General features: G+C 39.9%; 1 long non-coding RNA gene across 1 annotated transcript; it reads left to right on the top strand.

The window, feature by feature from the left end:
- The first annotated feature begins 11,086 nt into the window (after positions 1 to 11,086).
- Positions 11,087 to 12,637, top strand: LOC122519818. The gene is made up of 2 exons (XR_006304370.1): positions 11,087 to 11,302; positions 12,365 to 12,637. It is a non-coding gene; the product is annotated as an uncharacterized LOC122519818 (long non-coding RNA).
- The last annotated feature ends 1,696 nt before the right edge of the window (positions 12,638 to 14,333 follow it).

Raw genomic sequence — 14,333 nt, 5'->3', positions numbered from 1 at the left:
ATTCGAACTATACCATTAAATTATCATTCATTCATTTCTTTTTGATTATTTGTTGTTTTCGAGTGATAGAAAAAGAGAGATAAGGAATCGTCGTCAAAATTTTCGTCCTACCTATCTTTCCCTTTTTCTTTTTTCTATTTCCTCAACGTTCCTCAGTAGTCTAACGCTCGCTTAGATTCACCTAACGCATGCGCACTATGCAATCTCTATCTTTCCTTTTCTCCACGACGAACCCCTTTTCGTATTCCTTCCACCTTCCGACTACTACTACTACTCTCTCTCTCTCTCACCCGTTCTTTCCTTCCTTCCTTCCTTCCTTCCTTCCTTTTTCTCTTCTTCCTCTTGCTGTTCGTCCAGCTCCTCCTGACGAGCGAGCACGAAGCGAGTACGTCGATGTGTGTCCGAACGCAAAGGACTACTAGGTCTTTCGCGCCCTCCGTACGATCACGAACCTTCCTTCCTTCCTTCCTTCCTTCCTAGTACGTTCCTTTTTATCCAGCTACCAACTACCAAGGGATAGATAAGCTAGAAAAAGTATAGGGAATCTAAAGTACTTTTCTTTTTTCTTATTCCTTACCAACCTAATAGTAGTAGTAGTAGTAGTAGTAGTACCTTTCTACGAATCTTCCAACCAACCAACCAACCAAGCAACCAACCAGCCGAACCCTTTGTGGATCTCTCGAGAGATCGATGACCCTCGTTCGTTACCCCTTTCGGAAAATGTTTCCTATCTAAACTCGCTCCTCGACGTTTAGTTTTTGTCAAGTCAGAATACCTCTACCTTTTTCTCTCGTTACCTCAGCTTCTCCCTTACTCCCCACAGGACACCCCTCCCCTCTACCAATTTTCCTTTTCTATCTCTATATCTTTCTTTATCGTTTATACTGTCGTACGGGCCAGTGTGGGTGACGCTTAAAAGCGAAATTGGCCGTAATTACTGTTATCGGCGAGAAGACGTATGCGTCGTTATACCTTCCTCTCCTAGGCCACGTCGACACGCGCTGCGCACGCGCCCAACGACGTATCCTTTTTCCTCCTTCCACTCACCCTTTCCCTCTTCTGCCCCCTCCCAACCAACTCAACCTACCTACCTACCTTCCTACCTATCTACCTACCTACCTACGAACCTTCTATCCTTCTCTTTCTCTTACTTGCACCATCGCGATCTATTACGTGTACGTAACCCCTCCTCCTCCTCCTCCTCCTCCTCCTTCACCCCCTAGCCGTTCCATTCCTCTTTCTCCTCTTCCTTCTCCTCCCACTCTCCCCCCTTTTCGTCCTATCTTTCTCTCTTCATCTTTCCACCTATCTTCCTCTCTTTCTCACTATCCTATACTACATCGATGCACGTTTTTCTCCTCAAGAAGAAAAGAGAAAGAGAAAGAGGGAGAACAATATAAAGAGTACGAAAAGAAAGAGAGAGAGAGAGAGTTCGCATTTGTCCGGGTTAAAGGTCAACCTAGAACACCTTTCACGCCCTCTTCTCCCTCGTACCTTCCTTTCGTCCTTTCTTTTTTACGCACACCTGAAACAGAGAGAGAAAGAGAGAGAGAGGCAGACTGACAGGACAAACAGACAGACAGACAGACAGACAGACAGACAAAGAGAGAAAGAGAGAGACAGAGAGAGGAAAAAAAACACGAGATAGAGAAAGAGAGATAAAGAGAAAAGAAAAGGGGAAAGAAACGGTGGGTATTCAAAGACCGAGATCTTGTTTCCTGTTTAACGATTCGACCGCATAGCAATGGGACCAAAGTTTCTTGGATGATCTTGGATAAAATGACGTGTTCTCGTGGCATGTGGGGGGTGGGGGGCTAGGGGTGAGGGGTAAGAGATAGAAAGCGGGCGAAATTACGGTCTCGATCCTTCCTGTTGGCGTCTCGAGGACGTGCCGCGGCACGTGACCAGCTAGGATCTCGCGCGGATATACCGAAAAGCTCCTGACTGGTCGACTACGCGGAGGCGCTTATCGATTTTCAAAGCGGCATTGCCCCAAACGCTGCTTTCCAGGCCTCGCTGCTGCTACCTCCCTCCGTATATATGTGTGTGCGAGTGTGAGTGTGAGTGCTAGGATCGGTATGGGTTGTTTGTGTATGTGTATGTGTGTGTATGAGGGGAGGGGGTTTGTAGAAATGGGTGTTTGTAGATGCAGGGTGCAAGAGAGGGAAAGAGGATAGGAGGATGCGAGGGGAACCAAGAGTGGGAGGGAGAGAGAGAGAGATAGAAAGAGACCGAAACTGGAACTTCGACCGTCTCTCGGACCATCGCTGTGGAACTCGATGCTATGCATGCGAATGTCTATGCACGCGCCTGCAACTGATTGCTAGGTCGTTCGTTTCGTCATTCCTACGGCAGGAATATTGAATACGCGACGAAACTCGCGTTTCCCTCGACTCGACTCGACTCGACTCCGACTCTCGAGCGTTCCTACGATTTTCCAGGATATCCGGTTAAGGGGATGTACCTCCATCCATCTATCCATCTATCTATCTATCTATCTATCTATCTATCTATCTTTATTCCTATGTATCTCGTTCGCACTTACCTATCTTACATCCTTCCTCGAAGAAAGTAAGTTTATTTTCATCGTATTTTCTTACTATCGACGTAAACCACCACTTCCTTCTGCTTCATTTTTCGTTCTTCCTTTTCTTTCGTAATTCCAATGAAATTCGTCGAATTTGTGCCTGACGCATAACAGTAGACATCCCAAATGCATATTCACAGTTGTATTAGCTAGTTTACGATAGACATAGATGAATAAGGCAAGAACGTCGATTTGAAGTTTCGTTAATTGGTCCCAACGGGCCGCGACGTAGATAATCTTCTACGAAAAAGGGAAGATTGAGTTGGAAATAGTGATGAGAAATAAAAGAAATAGAGAGGAAACCCGACTGTTGGATCATCCTTTTATTTCTTTTTTTTTTATTTTTCTTCTTTCCGATGTTTCAGGATAGGAGAAAACGATCCAAGTTAACACTCGTATCGAATCGGGATCGAGGAGTGTTCGATTAGCGCCAGAAAGAACGAGGATCTGTCGTACGAGGACTCGCGTCTTTTCGTGTGCGAAACTACGATTGATCCCGATCACGTCGGATTCCATTCCGTATCCCCAAATCTTTCCTTCAGATCAAACGAGAGAAATAGAGAGAGAGAGAGAGAGAGAGAGGAGGGGGGGGAATGCAAGTAGGTATAAGAAGATCCTGCCAAACGGTTTCTATGTAAATTCGATGTCTCGCGAGCACGGAATTCGAAAATTCTTAGGCCAGAAAAGGGCCGTTACGAGAAACGTCCCGTTTCAAGATTCTCATGATTCTATATAGATATCAGTAACCATAGATAACCTTTTACGTATCTAACTGAGCTTAATAAAACGAATCAGAGAAATATATAGAATCTCCTATATAGTGTCTATCTCGTTTCCAAATTTACGTAAACTTTCTCACGAGAGAATAGAATTATCCAAGAAAATTATGGATCGCATTATCAAGTGAAAGAGACTCGTACGCGTATATATCGCCTACTCCCTCCCTTTTACCTTATCCTTAACTATTTTAAAAGAAAACACTATGTAGGCTCTATTAAACCGATGAATCCATTTGCTTAAGTAGTTCTCTCAACTTAATCGTACGTTCAAACTACCAACGTCTCGAGCAAGCAACTTGCTACTTCTACCCTACATCTCCAATCCCTCCTCCCACCCCCCTCCTCCCCCACCTCTTATCTCTCCTACCTTTCTCTACCTGCTATGCCCTATGTAAATACTTGCCTAATACATTCGTTGTATTATAGTAGGCAAAGTAGCTTGATTAAGACTCGGTTACCATCTCGCTTTACCGTATCGCGAGATAGAAATTTTCTTCTACCCTTATACCAACCCCCCCTTCTACCTCCCCTTTTGCATACAGTTAATATTCGCGCGGCGAAATCGTATATACATAGTTAGCCAAGTAGGAACTTCGAAATCACCCATTCCTCCCCCTATCCCTCTCCTCCCCATCCCTCAGCCCCATTTCGCTATCCTTTCGCGCGCGCAACTGCCCTCCTACCTCGATTCAAAACCCACCACCACCACCACCACCAGCACCACCATCCCGACCATTTTCACTAATTGATTATGCGAGAATAAATGATCTCTCGTTGTGCAGAGGAATCTATGTAAATTCAATATTCATGGTATAGTTTAATATATATCTACCTATCCATCCATCCATCCATTTATCTATCTATATATCGATGATGAAAAATACAACGCAAGTTAGGTTTTACCTTTTGCATTATGAATACGCATTTTCCCTAACGGGGGATCAATTTTTAATCTAACCCCTACCGGATTCTCGTTCTCTTTCGAACACGTCGATTACGGACCGACGACAGCGTAATAACTTTGTGAGTTTCGATATACCTAGCCTAGCTAGCTAGCTAGCTAGCTAGCTATCTACCTACCTACCTACTTACCATCCCTCTCTCTCACTCTTTCTGGGTTGTATAGAAAAAGGAGAAGCCTTTAATCCACCTACCAGCCCACTGAAATATACATGAGTTTGGAGAATATATATTCTAACTGGTGAAGAGAGGAAAAGAGGGAATGGGGAAGAGAGAGAGAAGCGGATAACATCTGTGTTACGAGATATATTCTCTAATCACGGTAAATCATAAGCTCGGCGAAGTGACGAATTTGAGCTCTATTATCCGATCGTTAGCCATTAGGTATTCACTCGATGGTTCGTATATACCTTATACCATTTTCATTTAACAATGTTAGAAGGTAAGATAATGCGGATGAATGTTCCTGTTATTATCAATAGTTGGATGTGAACGAACACACAGACTCATAGACACAGATACATAGACACAGGGTTATATATAGAGATAGAAGAAGATGAGAATGAGGAGGAGAGATGAGGAAAACACCTTTGATCGAAATCCGATTGAAATCCTCTTCTTATCTATTCCGATCTAATAGTTCGAAGAAATGGTTCTTCATGGTTATAATATTCGATCAATTAATTCGTTAGATTATCTCACCTATCCGCGATTATCGAAACGTTTCAGAATGTCGTTTATAATTCGGATTATTATCGATGGGATGATGGGATTCGATAGGATACGGGAAAAACGTCGTTTTAGACCGGGGTGTGGTGTTTGATAAAAAAAAAAAAAAAGGAAGAAGAGAGAAAAAAAGTTAGACGTGTGTCGAGAGATATCAGACAGCTTTGATCATTGATTATATCTTCTTCTTCTTTCTTTTCTTTTCTTTCTTTTCTTTTCTTTCTTTTCTTTTTCTTTCTTTTCTTTTTTTTTAACGAGAATATATTTCTTCTCCTAACGGGGGGAGGGGGGATAGAATAATTTCGGTACGTTTCGACAAACGGTGTCTATTGAATTAATACTTATGCATCGGACACAAAGGTAAATGAGAATAAGAAGAGTCGTACGACGAGTAGGATCAAACGAAGAGGGAAGATATCTAATGAATATGGATTATCGATGTCGAAAGCTTATCGTTAGTCACTTGCAATTGATTAGAAAAAGAGAAAAAACCTACTGAACGATAGAGAGAGAGAGAGAGAGAGAAAAAAACGATTTTCGCGATGAGTTCGGTTCAAGATTGCTAGAGTATTACGTCGTACTCGTCGTATAAGACAAAGAAAGAAAATGAGATAAAAATAAAGAGAAATAGAAGGAAACTCTCAAACTGTGTGTATGTGTGTGTGTGTCTTTCTCTATCTTCTTGTTTCAAAGGATATTCGAAAAATGCAAGGGTATGCTGCTTAGGTCGACTTTCGAGCAGCGAGGCATATTGAATCCACGAGGGAACACACTTATGTTTGCTTTATTCCTTTCCATTCCTTTCCAATCCTTTCCATTCCCTTTCCTTTTCCTCTTACCAAAAACGTGCTCGCGACTAGCGTTCAGATTCCAAGAAAGAATCCAAGCGAATACAGATTATCGGCCATATATATACACACACATATATACAGATACGTGTATCATACGAGTAGACGGTCTTGGTAGACGGGAGAGTTAGCGGAGTCATGGTTAATCGATTACCAATCGAACGGTGAGGGATGGAGGGGGGAAGGAAAGTGAAGGAATACGAATCAAAAAGAAAGAAATAAGAAAAAAAAAAACTCGCAGACCCCTTTAGCAAGAAGGAAATATCGTTGATGTGCTCGTCGGAGATCGTTGCTTTATGTTAAAAGAAAGAAAGAGAAAGAAGGAGGAGAAGAGAGAATGGGTGAGTGGATGAGTGAGTGAGAGAGGGAGAGAGAGAGAAGAATCTCAACATCTATTCGTGGCATGACGCCACGTGGTATGCCGATGGTATGAATCCAAATGTCTGTGCACGCGCCTGCAACTGATTGCCCTACTCGTTCTGGAATATCGAATCGGCAGACGACGTACTACCTAACTTATGTTTGCTTTATACCTTCCGGATCGGTCCCTCGAATCGTGCTAATCCAATGATTATAGCTTACCGATGCTGTAGACTTAATCGATCGCTTTGCCGAACGGATTTGCATCATCGAAAGGAAAACGAAATTGAAAGACGAACCACCAGTAAGGAATAATGCTTAAAACTTCTTATCCCGCGAGGATAATGTTCTTTCACTCTCGCAATTTTGCGAATAATATATTTCAAATTTATAATCAATGATATATGTATATAGGATTCGTGAAAAAATTCGACTGACTGACCGGGACTCGAACCCGGATTTTCCGCTTTCCGGGCGACTGCTCTTTAACCAATTGAGCTATCCAAGGCCCACCGTCCAATCTCCTCACGAATGCCTATTTAAGTGTTTGGCTTGGAGGTGCTCGCATTCCACGTATATATCCCCCACATTTCTTCTTCTTTTATTTTTCTTCCTATTCCTAGTTTAAAAAATCGATTAGACTATACGATAAATAGAATATTACGATTTAGGATTAATTTAAGGGTGGTACTAATAAACTATATTTGAGATGATAACAAATCAATCTCGATACATTTTGAAGATTAAAAATAGATCTTATCTATATCAAAGTTTGGCCAGACCCCCCCCCTGTTTTATAGAATGCTCGAGTTATGGTTAAAATCAAACGGTGACCTAGAGTAACCTGTCGAGCGTAAAGGGTTCATTCTCTCAGGGAAACCGGGTACTTGGTTGACTGCTTTAATGTTCATTTTACGAGCAACAAATTTCACGAACTACGACGAACTGTGAAAATCTTTGCCATCTACCAACCCGCCTCCTACCCAACATCTTCTTAAACGTTAAACGTCGAACTAGGGGCCTGATTTTAATACCGCTCGTTCAAAAGATCGTTCATCTTTCTTCCAAGTTTCTCTATTACCGATCATCATCCACTATTATTCCTCTTCCTCTTCCTCTACTTCTTCCACTCTAATCTTATATGTGATTTTTGATACGATCCAAGGAAAATTTAAACTCTACCCCCTCCCCACTCCTCCTCCACCCTAGCACCCCATATAATTCTATAATTTTATTTCCATAGGAGGGAAAATTTAATGCGATCCCTTGGAGAAATATTACAAAAGATTTTCTTATTTACTTACTTTTTCAACGTGAAAGAGAAAGAAAGAAAGAAAAAAATAAAAGGGGGTGGTGCCGCGTGGAAACGGGTGCAGGGAAGAGAGTTTCGATATCGGTATATAAAGAAAAAGTTGTTCTCTCAGTCTTTCTTCAGGTTTTCTGTGCTTGCTTGCGCGTTTCCAAGAGATCGACGATCGATCTATCTTTTTTACTCTTGAAAAACTTGCCCCCGAGGGTTGAAAGAACGTACTACGACTACGCTCGTTCCACTCTGCTTTTTACTCGGGAGGAAAGAAGAAGAAGAAGAAGAAAAAGAGAAGGAGGAGAAGGGGAAAGGGGGAAAGGGTGAAGGGGGGAAGGGGGGAAGGGGGTGAAAAGAGAGAGAAAAGATGGACGAAACGGACGGTAGAATTTATATAGGCGAACGATAAGAGGATGTGTGAAAGGCTTCAATGGACCGAATAGTTTTTTCGCGGCTGGCTATCTCGAGGTTGTCCAGATGTTTCTTAAAGAATTATGTAGGTCGATCTTCCGGTGCTTATTCCACATTGAATAATAATTTTTATATTATTATATTTATATATATATAGGTCGCTATTATATTCAATATCAAGGATCCAAATTTGATTTTTCATTTTGTCTTATTCTACGAATTGAAAATTCTCTTTCCTTTCAACGTGGTAAAAGATGAAAAGATGAAAAGTACAAAAAAAAATTAAAAAATAGACGAAAAGTATCAGGAGTATACTTTATCAACGATAAATATTCAATTCCACCAAAATCCATTTTGTCTTTTTCTTTTTCTTTTTCTTTTTCTTTCGTCGTCGTCTAAAGAAAAGAAGAAGAAGAAGAAGAAGAAGAAGAAGAAAAAGAAAAAGGAAAGAGAAGAGTATAAAGAAGACGCCCGAGAGGTGGGGGGGGGAAATACTTTCGTCTATGATGATATTTACTCGAACGAAACGTTCAAGCAAAGTAGATGATATAATACCCGTGAATGTTGGATGGAAATGAAATTGAAATATCCTTATTTCTCTCTCTTCCTCTCTCTCTCTCACTCTCTCTTACTCTCTCTCTTCGATTTTTTTTTGTCCCTTATTTCTAAGATTATCGAAAGATTTTTCCTCGGACTCGTAGCTCTTCATTCGACTCTATTTTTCCCCCAACGGTATGAAACTTTTTTTTTCCTTTACCGTAACCCTTCGTTTCGATTAGGCGGGAGGAACTTTTTTCCCCCCCGGGTTGACATGGAGTTGTCGTCTCTAAGGCGAGAAGTCCCGCAAAGTCGTATCGAATATGTGTCGGCTCACCTAATTCTGACGTCTTAGAAACATAAGGTGGGTGGCGTGTCGTATAGAGCTACTACGATGAATACAGACAGATATCTGCAAAAAAAAAATAAAGGGGGGAGAGGGAAGGAAGAACATCAAAATTGAAAAAATGGAAGTAAAGTTGGGGGGAAAGAAACAACTCGTAAGGGATATAGAAATAAAATAGCAGGAAAGTAGAAGAAATGTGAGAGAATAGAATAGAATAAAATAAAATAAAATAAAATAAAATAAAATAAAAAGAGAATATAGATAAAAATAAAATAAAAAACATAAAAGAGAAAATATAGATGGTGGTGGCGAGAGAAGGGAGGTGTAGGAGGAGGAGGGGGGGAAGTAATCGGGGTGACGAGGGAGTAATAAAGGCGGTTCCTCGTAAAATGTCGCAGGAGCAAAAAAGGATTATTACCTTAGAGGCAATATCGTAGCGATGTAACGACAGCGGATTATTACAAGGGTGATGTCGGTGGTGATAGTAATGGTGGTGGTAGTGGTGGTGGTCTATGGTGGTGTCCGTGGGCACCTCCTTCCGCTCGTTAAAATTACATCGTCCTGTATACACGCCACTCGCATTCTCGTTTGACATTTTTTCATCCCGGTTGGCTTGTACTATCGTTCTCTCCATAAGGGGGTACCAACACAACATCCTCTTTCCAATCTCACATATACATACATAGAAATATAGTTATACGTTGAGAGTATGTGAGACACAAATTCTTACGTGCAACCCCCTTTTTGTAAAGCTTTATTACCGCTCGACTGCAGACGGCGATACTTTTGCCAAATTCTTCCTTCTAATCGAACGCGAACAAGATATCAATGTTCTTTGATACAACCGACAACGTAATGCCAGGAAAAAAAGAAGACCTTTTCGTTATCGTCTCTCTCTTTTTACACATACATTTATACGTACGTACATGCATGAATGCAACATACGTATATCAATGCATACCAGTACATTCGGATAAAAGATCAGCTGAGATATAGTACACGTATATATATATATTATACACACATATGTGTACGTATATATGTGTATATATATATAATTCCGTCGATAAAAGCTCTTTTTAAGATAGATACGTTTCGCGCGAGGCCACGTCACTATACGATACGCCCGTGGGAAGCCCATTGGATCGTATTTATGAGAGCTGCTTTCGTACCTTCGATACCGCAAATAGAATGACGTATTAAATCGATGCGCCATCGAGAAACTGACCATTTATAACGGTTACACCTAACTCCACTTTCTTTATTATTTTTCTATCCCACTCTCTACCTTTCTCTCTTTCTCTTTCTCTTTGTCTTTTTCCTTTTATTTTTTTTTTTTTGTAATTATTATATTGCTCGTATATAACATCGTTTACAAAATTTCCCCTACGAAATTGTTGATAAACGCGATCACACATGCGCATACACATTTTTCTGTTCCTTTATTTGATTTTTGTAAATTTCTTTTTTTTTTCGTCTTTTTTCGACAATGAACTATGAAAAATAATAATAATAATAATGATAATAATAATACGTCACTTCGGGGCGAGATTTTATTATTCATAAACGAATACGATTAAACAAATTATCGTCTCGGGCCAACGCGGTAATGTTCGTGTAAACTTCAATTTCGAGTGTTGAACGTAAAAATAAGTGCAAACGTCAAGACGATAATACCATTCGTTCGCGCTTTTACATAAATCAACGAACGGTTTATTCTACCGTTGCACAACGAATGTTTGCGCGGAAAACCGACGGTAATAACTTTGAAATCGTGTTACTTTTTTCCTCCCTCCCTCCCTCTCTCACTCTCTCACTCTCTCTCTCACTCGTCGATTTTTTTTTTTTCTTTTTTACTATTTGCCCGTCAGTAACCATTATCGCGTTAACGTAACTCGTGTTGAAACGCTTCGTTATCGTGAATGAAAAAGAAAAAGAAAAATATATATGTATATATATATATAAATAAGAAGAGAGAGAGAGAGAGAGAGAAGAAAACGGAAAAGAATAAAAAAAATAAAAGGAAAAAAGAGAAACGAGAGATAGATTCAAATAAGGAAAAAAAGTAGAAGAAAATCCGTGAAATGAACTTTAATCGACGAAAGAAAGAAAGAAAAAGTAAGAGAGAGAGAGAGAGAGATAATATGCAAATAAGAAAATAAATGAACAATCGATGGTAGGGGAGAAAATAGAAATCGATGAGTTATCCTTTCGATTGTACGATTTTCATGAACATTATCGAGCTCGTTTGATACTAATCAACGACGTCAATGTAATATGTTTACGTATGATATTAAATTATCGAATTGCAAATTGACCTTTCGATAGTGACATACTTATTTAAATATATACGAACGTGTATCCACGGTGTCCGTGGAAATCGGGTGTATTTCAATATCTTCGTATTGTCCTTACACAAATACGTGATCAGTGTTGGTGATACAGGTAGTTGTGATTGTAGTCGTATAATATAAATCCATCCATATATAATAAGTGGAAATGAAAATTTTATTTTCCATCCTCAACTACGTTCGTCGTGTATAAAAACATCGAATAGAAAAGTTAAACGAAATAATAACTGAAATCTCTCTATTTATCTACTTCTCTCTCTCTCGCTCTCTTTTTCGTTAATTTTGCGTTGAACAGAAACAAACAGTCGGCAAAAATGTTATCGCGGTTTTGGACGTCACGCGATGAAATTTCACAAACGGTTTTTATATCGTACCCATAGTTTCGCGAAACCCAAAGGGAACGGCCAAATTATAATCACGAAAGACTAGGAAATGCATAAAGAAAATAAATAGAAAAAAAGGGAGAGTAGAATGATAAGAAGAAAAAATAGGGAATAAATAAGGTGGTTGTTGATTCGTTGGGTTTTCCCTTGTTCCGGAAATTTTTCTGCTCAAATTTTCGTATGAAGTGTGCGTGTGTGTGTGTGTGTGTGTGTACATTCATCATCGGTGAATTTATCGAATCGAATAGGACGTTCTTTTTTTTTCTCGATCGATGTTATATTTTCTTTCTCTCTCGTTCTCATTTTCTCTCTCTCTCTCTCTCTCTGGTTTAACCCAAAAGCTTTGGGAAAACTAACGTTCGTGCAAATAAAATTGTTTGCGCTCGGGTTGTACACGAATGGAATTGACGACACATGGGGATGGGTTGGGGGGTTGGAGGGTTGGGGGGAGGGCGTTTAATACGACGATAATCATCTCTAGGCAACCCCTAACATTTTTCGACACCTAACTGCCGAAAAATGTCATCACCGCCGCTGTTTACCTTAGGTGAACTAAATAGTGGATATTTACACGACGAATTTCATCCAAAGTTACATTTATAGATCGATAAACGATCGATCGATCGATCGAAAAAAAAAACAAAACCGTGGATCGATTGGAATAATAAAGAAACCCCTTTTTTTGTTCATATTTTGGAAAATGTTCAGTTGAAATATCGGATCCATTTGGTAGGTAGTGCACTTCTTTCTCCATTTCTTTCTCCCTTTTATAGAGAGATAATGACGTTGCAATGGAAGTGACTCGGTCGAGAAGAGAGGAAAAGAGAGCGCAAAAAAAGAAGAAGAAGAAGAAGAAAAAGAAGAAAGAGAAGAAAAAGAATTAAACGTGTCTCGTTTCGAATTGTACCAGAGAATGTTTGAAACCGAGAGAAAGAGACCATCTTCCGCGTTGTTCGCAAAGCTAGAAAGATCGTCGAAACACTTGCTTGTCGAAAAAGGAAAACACAACAACAACGACAAAAGGATAAAAAACAAAATGACAAAAAGAGAAAGAGAATATACGCAACGTACATAAGTACACACACACACACACACACACACACAGATATATATTTCGTATATGAATGTGAAACATACTGAACGAGTAAAAAGCGGAACGATTCACAAAACGCAACTCACTTTATACGTTTTCAGAGTTGACAACGCTCGTTGTACAGACAACAACACGACAACGACAACGACGACAGTGTACAGTGAGGAAAATAGGAATATAAGGGTGGTGGATATAGCAAAAGGGGGGTCGAAGAAAAGGTTAGGAAATGGAGATGGAAGAAAGAGGAAGAAGAAAGAGGAGGACGAGGAGGAGGAAGAGGAGGAGGAGGAAATGCATAAGGTGAAAACACAGTAGCGGCAGACAAATGTCGATTGCAAGCAACAAGTGTCGTCGAGGGGGTGACTACTTCTGACAATGAGTACAAAATCTAGCTGACTCGAATACGTGAGTAAGTAGGTCTACGAAGGAGGCGGCACGCGTCCTCTTCTAACAGAAAGCACAATCACTGTGCTACGACCACCACCACCACCACCACCACCATCACCATCAACACCACCACCACCACCACCAACGATACCAGCATCGCCATCATCGTCGCAACCACTGCCAACACTGCTAGCAAACCCTCGCGCAATTAGCGATTACGCTAATTCGGCTCGTATTTCATTCACAAATTTACCTACTCACTCTCTCTCTCTCTCTTTCTTTCAAATGAGCTTGTTACTCGGTTTCGTGTTACACCGACACGCTCCGTGCTAAACGCGCATTCCTACTTTTTTTGTTCTTTTCTTCTCTTATACAAATCTACCACACTTTGACGAACTAATAATAATATGAATATATATACAAGAGTGTCATACACGTATACGCAGATACCGCTTTTATGTTTAACGTGCTTGCATAAAAATATCGCGCCGACACGCGAACGTACGATGCAATTACGCGAGCTTTCTACTCTTCTCTCTCTCTTTCTCTCTCTCTTCTTTTTTATCCTTTATCATTTTTTTTTTTAAATTAATATCACCGTTTCAGCGTCACGCTTTACACGCGCAATCTCTCTTTTACTCTCTCTCTCTTTCTCTTTTTGTTTTACTCATTTTCTCATTCCATCCTCTTCTTCTCTTTTTGCGCGCGCGCGCGTGTTTGTACGCGTCTCTCTCTCTCTCTCTCTCCTTCTCTGAAATACAAGCAACGAGAAAGCGTCAAGGGAGGAATTATTTATGGTCGAGTTTCGTAGTTATAAATAAAGCATTTAACTCGCGTTTAATGAAATTTATGGCAAGCGTAGGAAATCGCGATGGCGCGAGCCAACCGATGACAACCTCGGTCTGTCGCCCCTTTTTTACCCCCAAAAACTAACATATCGATGATATACTAACATATCGATAACGATCTGTCATTGACTTTCAAAACGAAACGTACAAATTTTGCTCGCTAAATTCTTGTTTCTTTATTTCTCTTTTTTATTTGTCAAGAATTATGGGTGAAGGGGGGGACATTAAGAAACATATATAATTAATTATATTCATATAATATATATAAATATATTAATTATATTTTAATATATATACATATATTATAATTATTATATATAATGGAATAAATGTGACCCATTTTTGTATCCTTTGCTTAACGTTTGCTTACTATTCCTCACTCGTATCTTTTTTTTTTCTTTTTTTTTTTATTCT

The sequence above is a fragment of the Polistes fuscatus genome, unplaced genomic scaffold (genome assembly GCF_010416935.1).
Source record: "Polistes fuscatus isolate 324 unplaced genomic scaffold, CU_Pfus_HIC Scaffold3, whole genome shotgun sequence".
NCBI classification, from domain to species: Eukaryota; Metazoa; Arthropoda; class Insecta; order Hymenoptera; family Vespidae; genus Polistes; species Polistes fuscatus.
The sequence above is the reverse complement of the archived record's forward strand: the minus strand, read 5'-3'. Positions and strand labels throughout refer to the sequence as shown.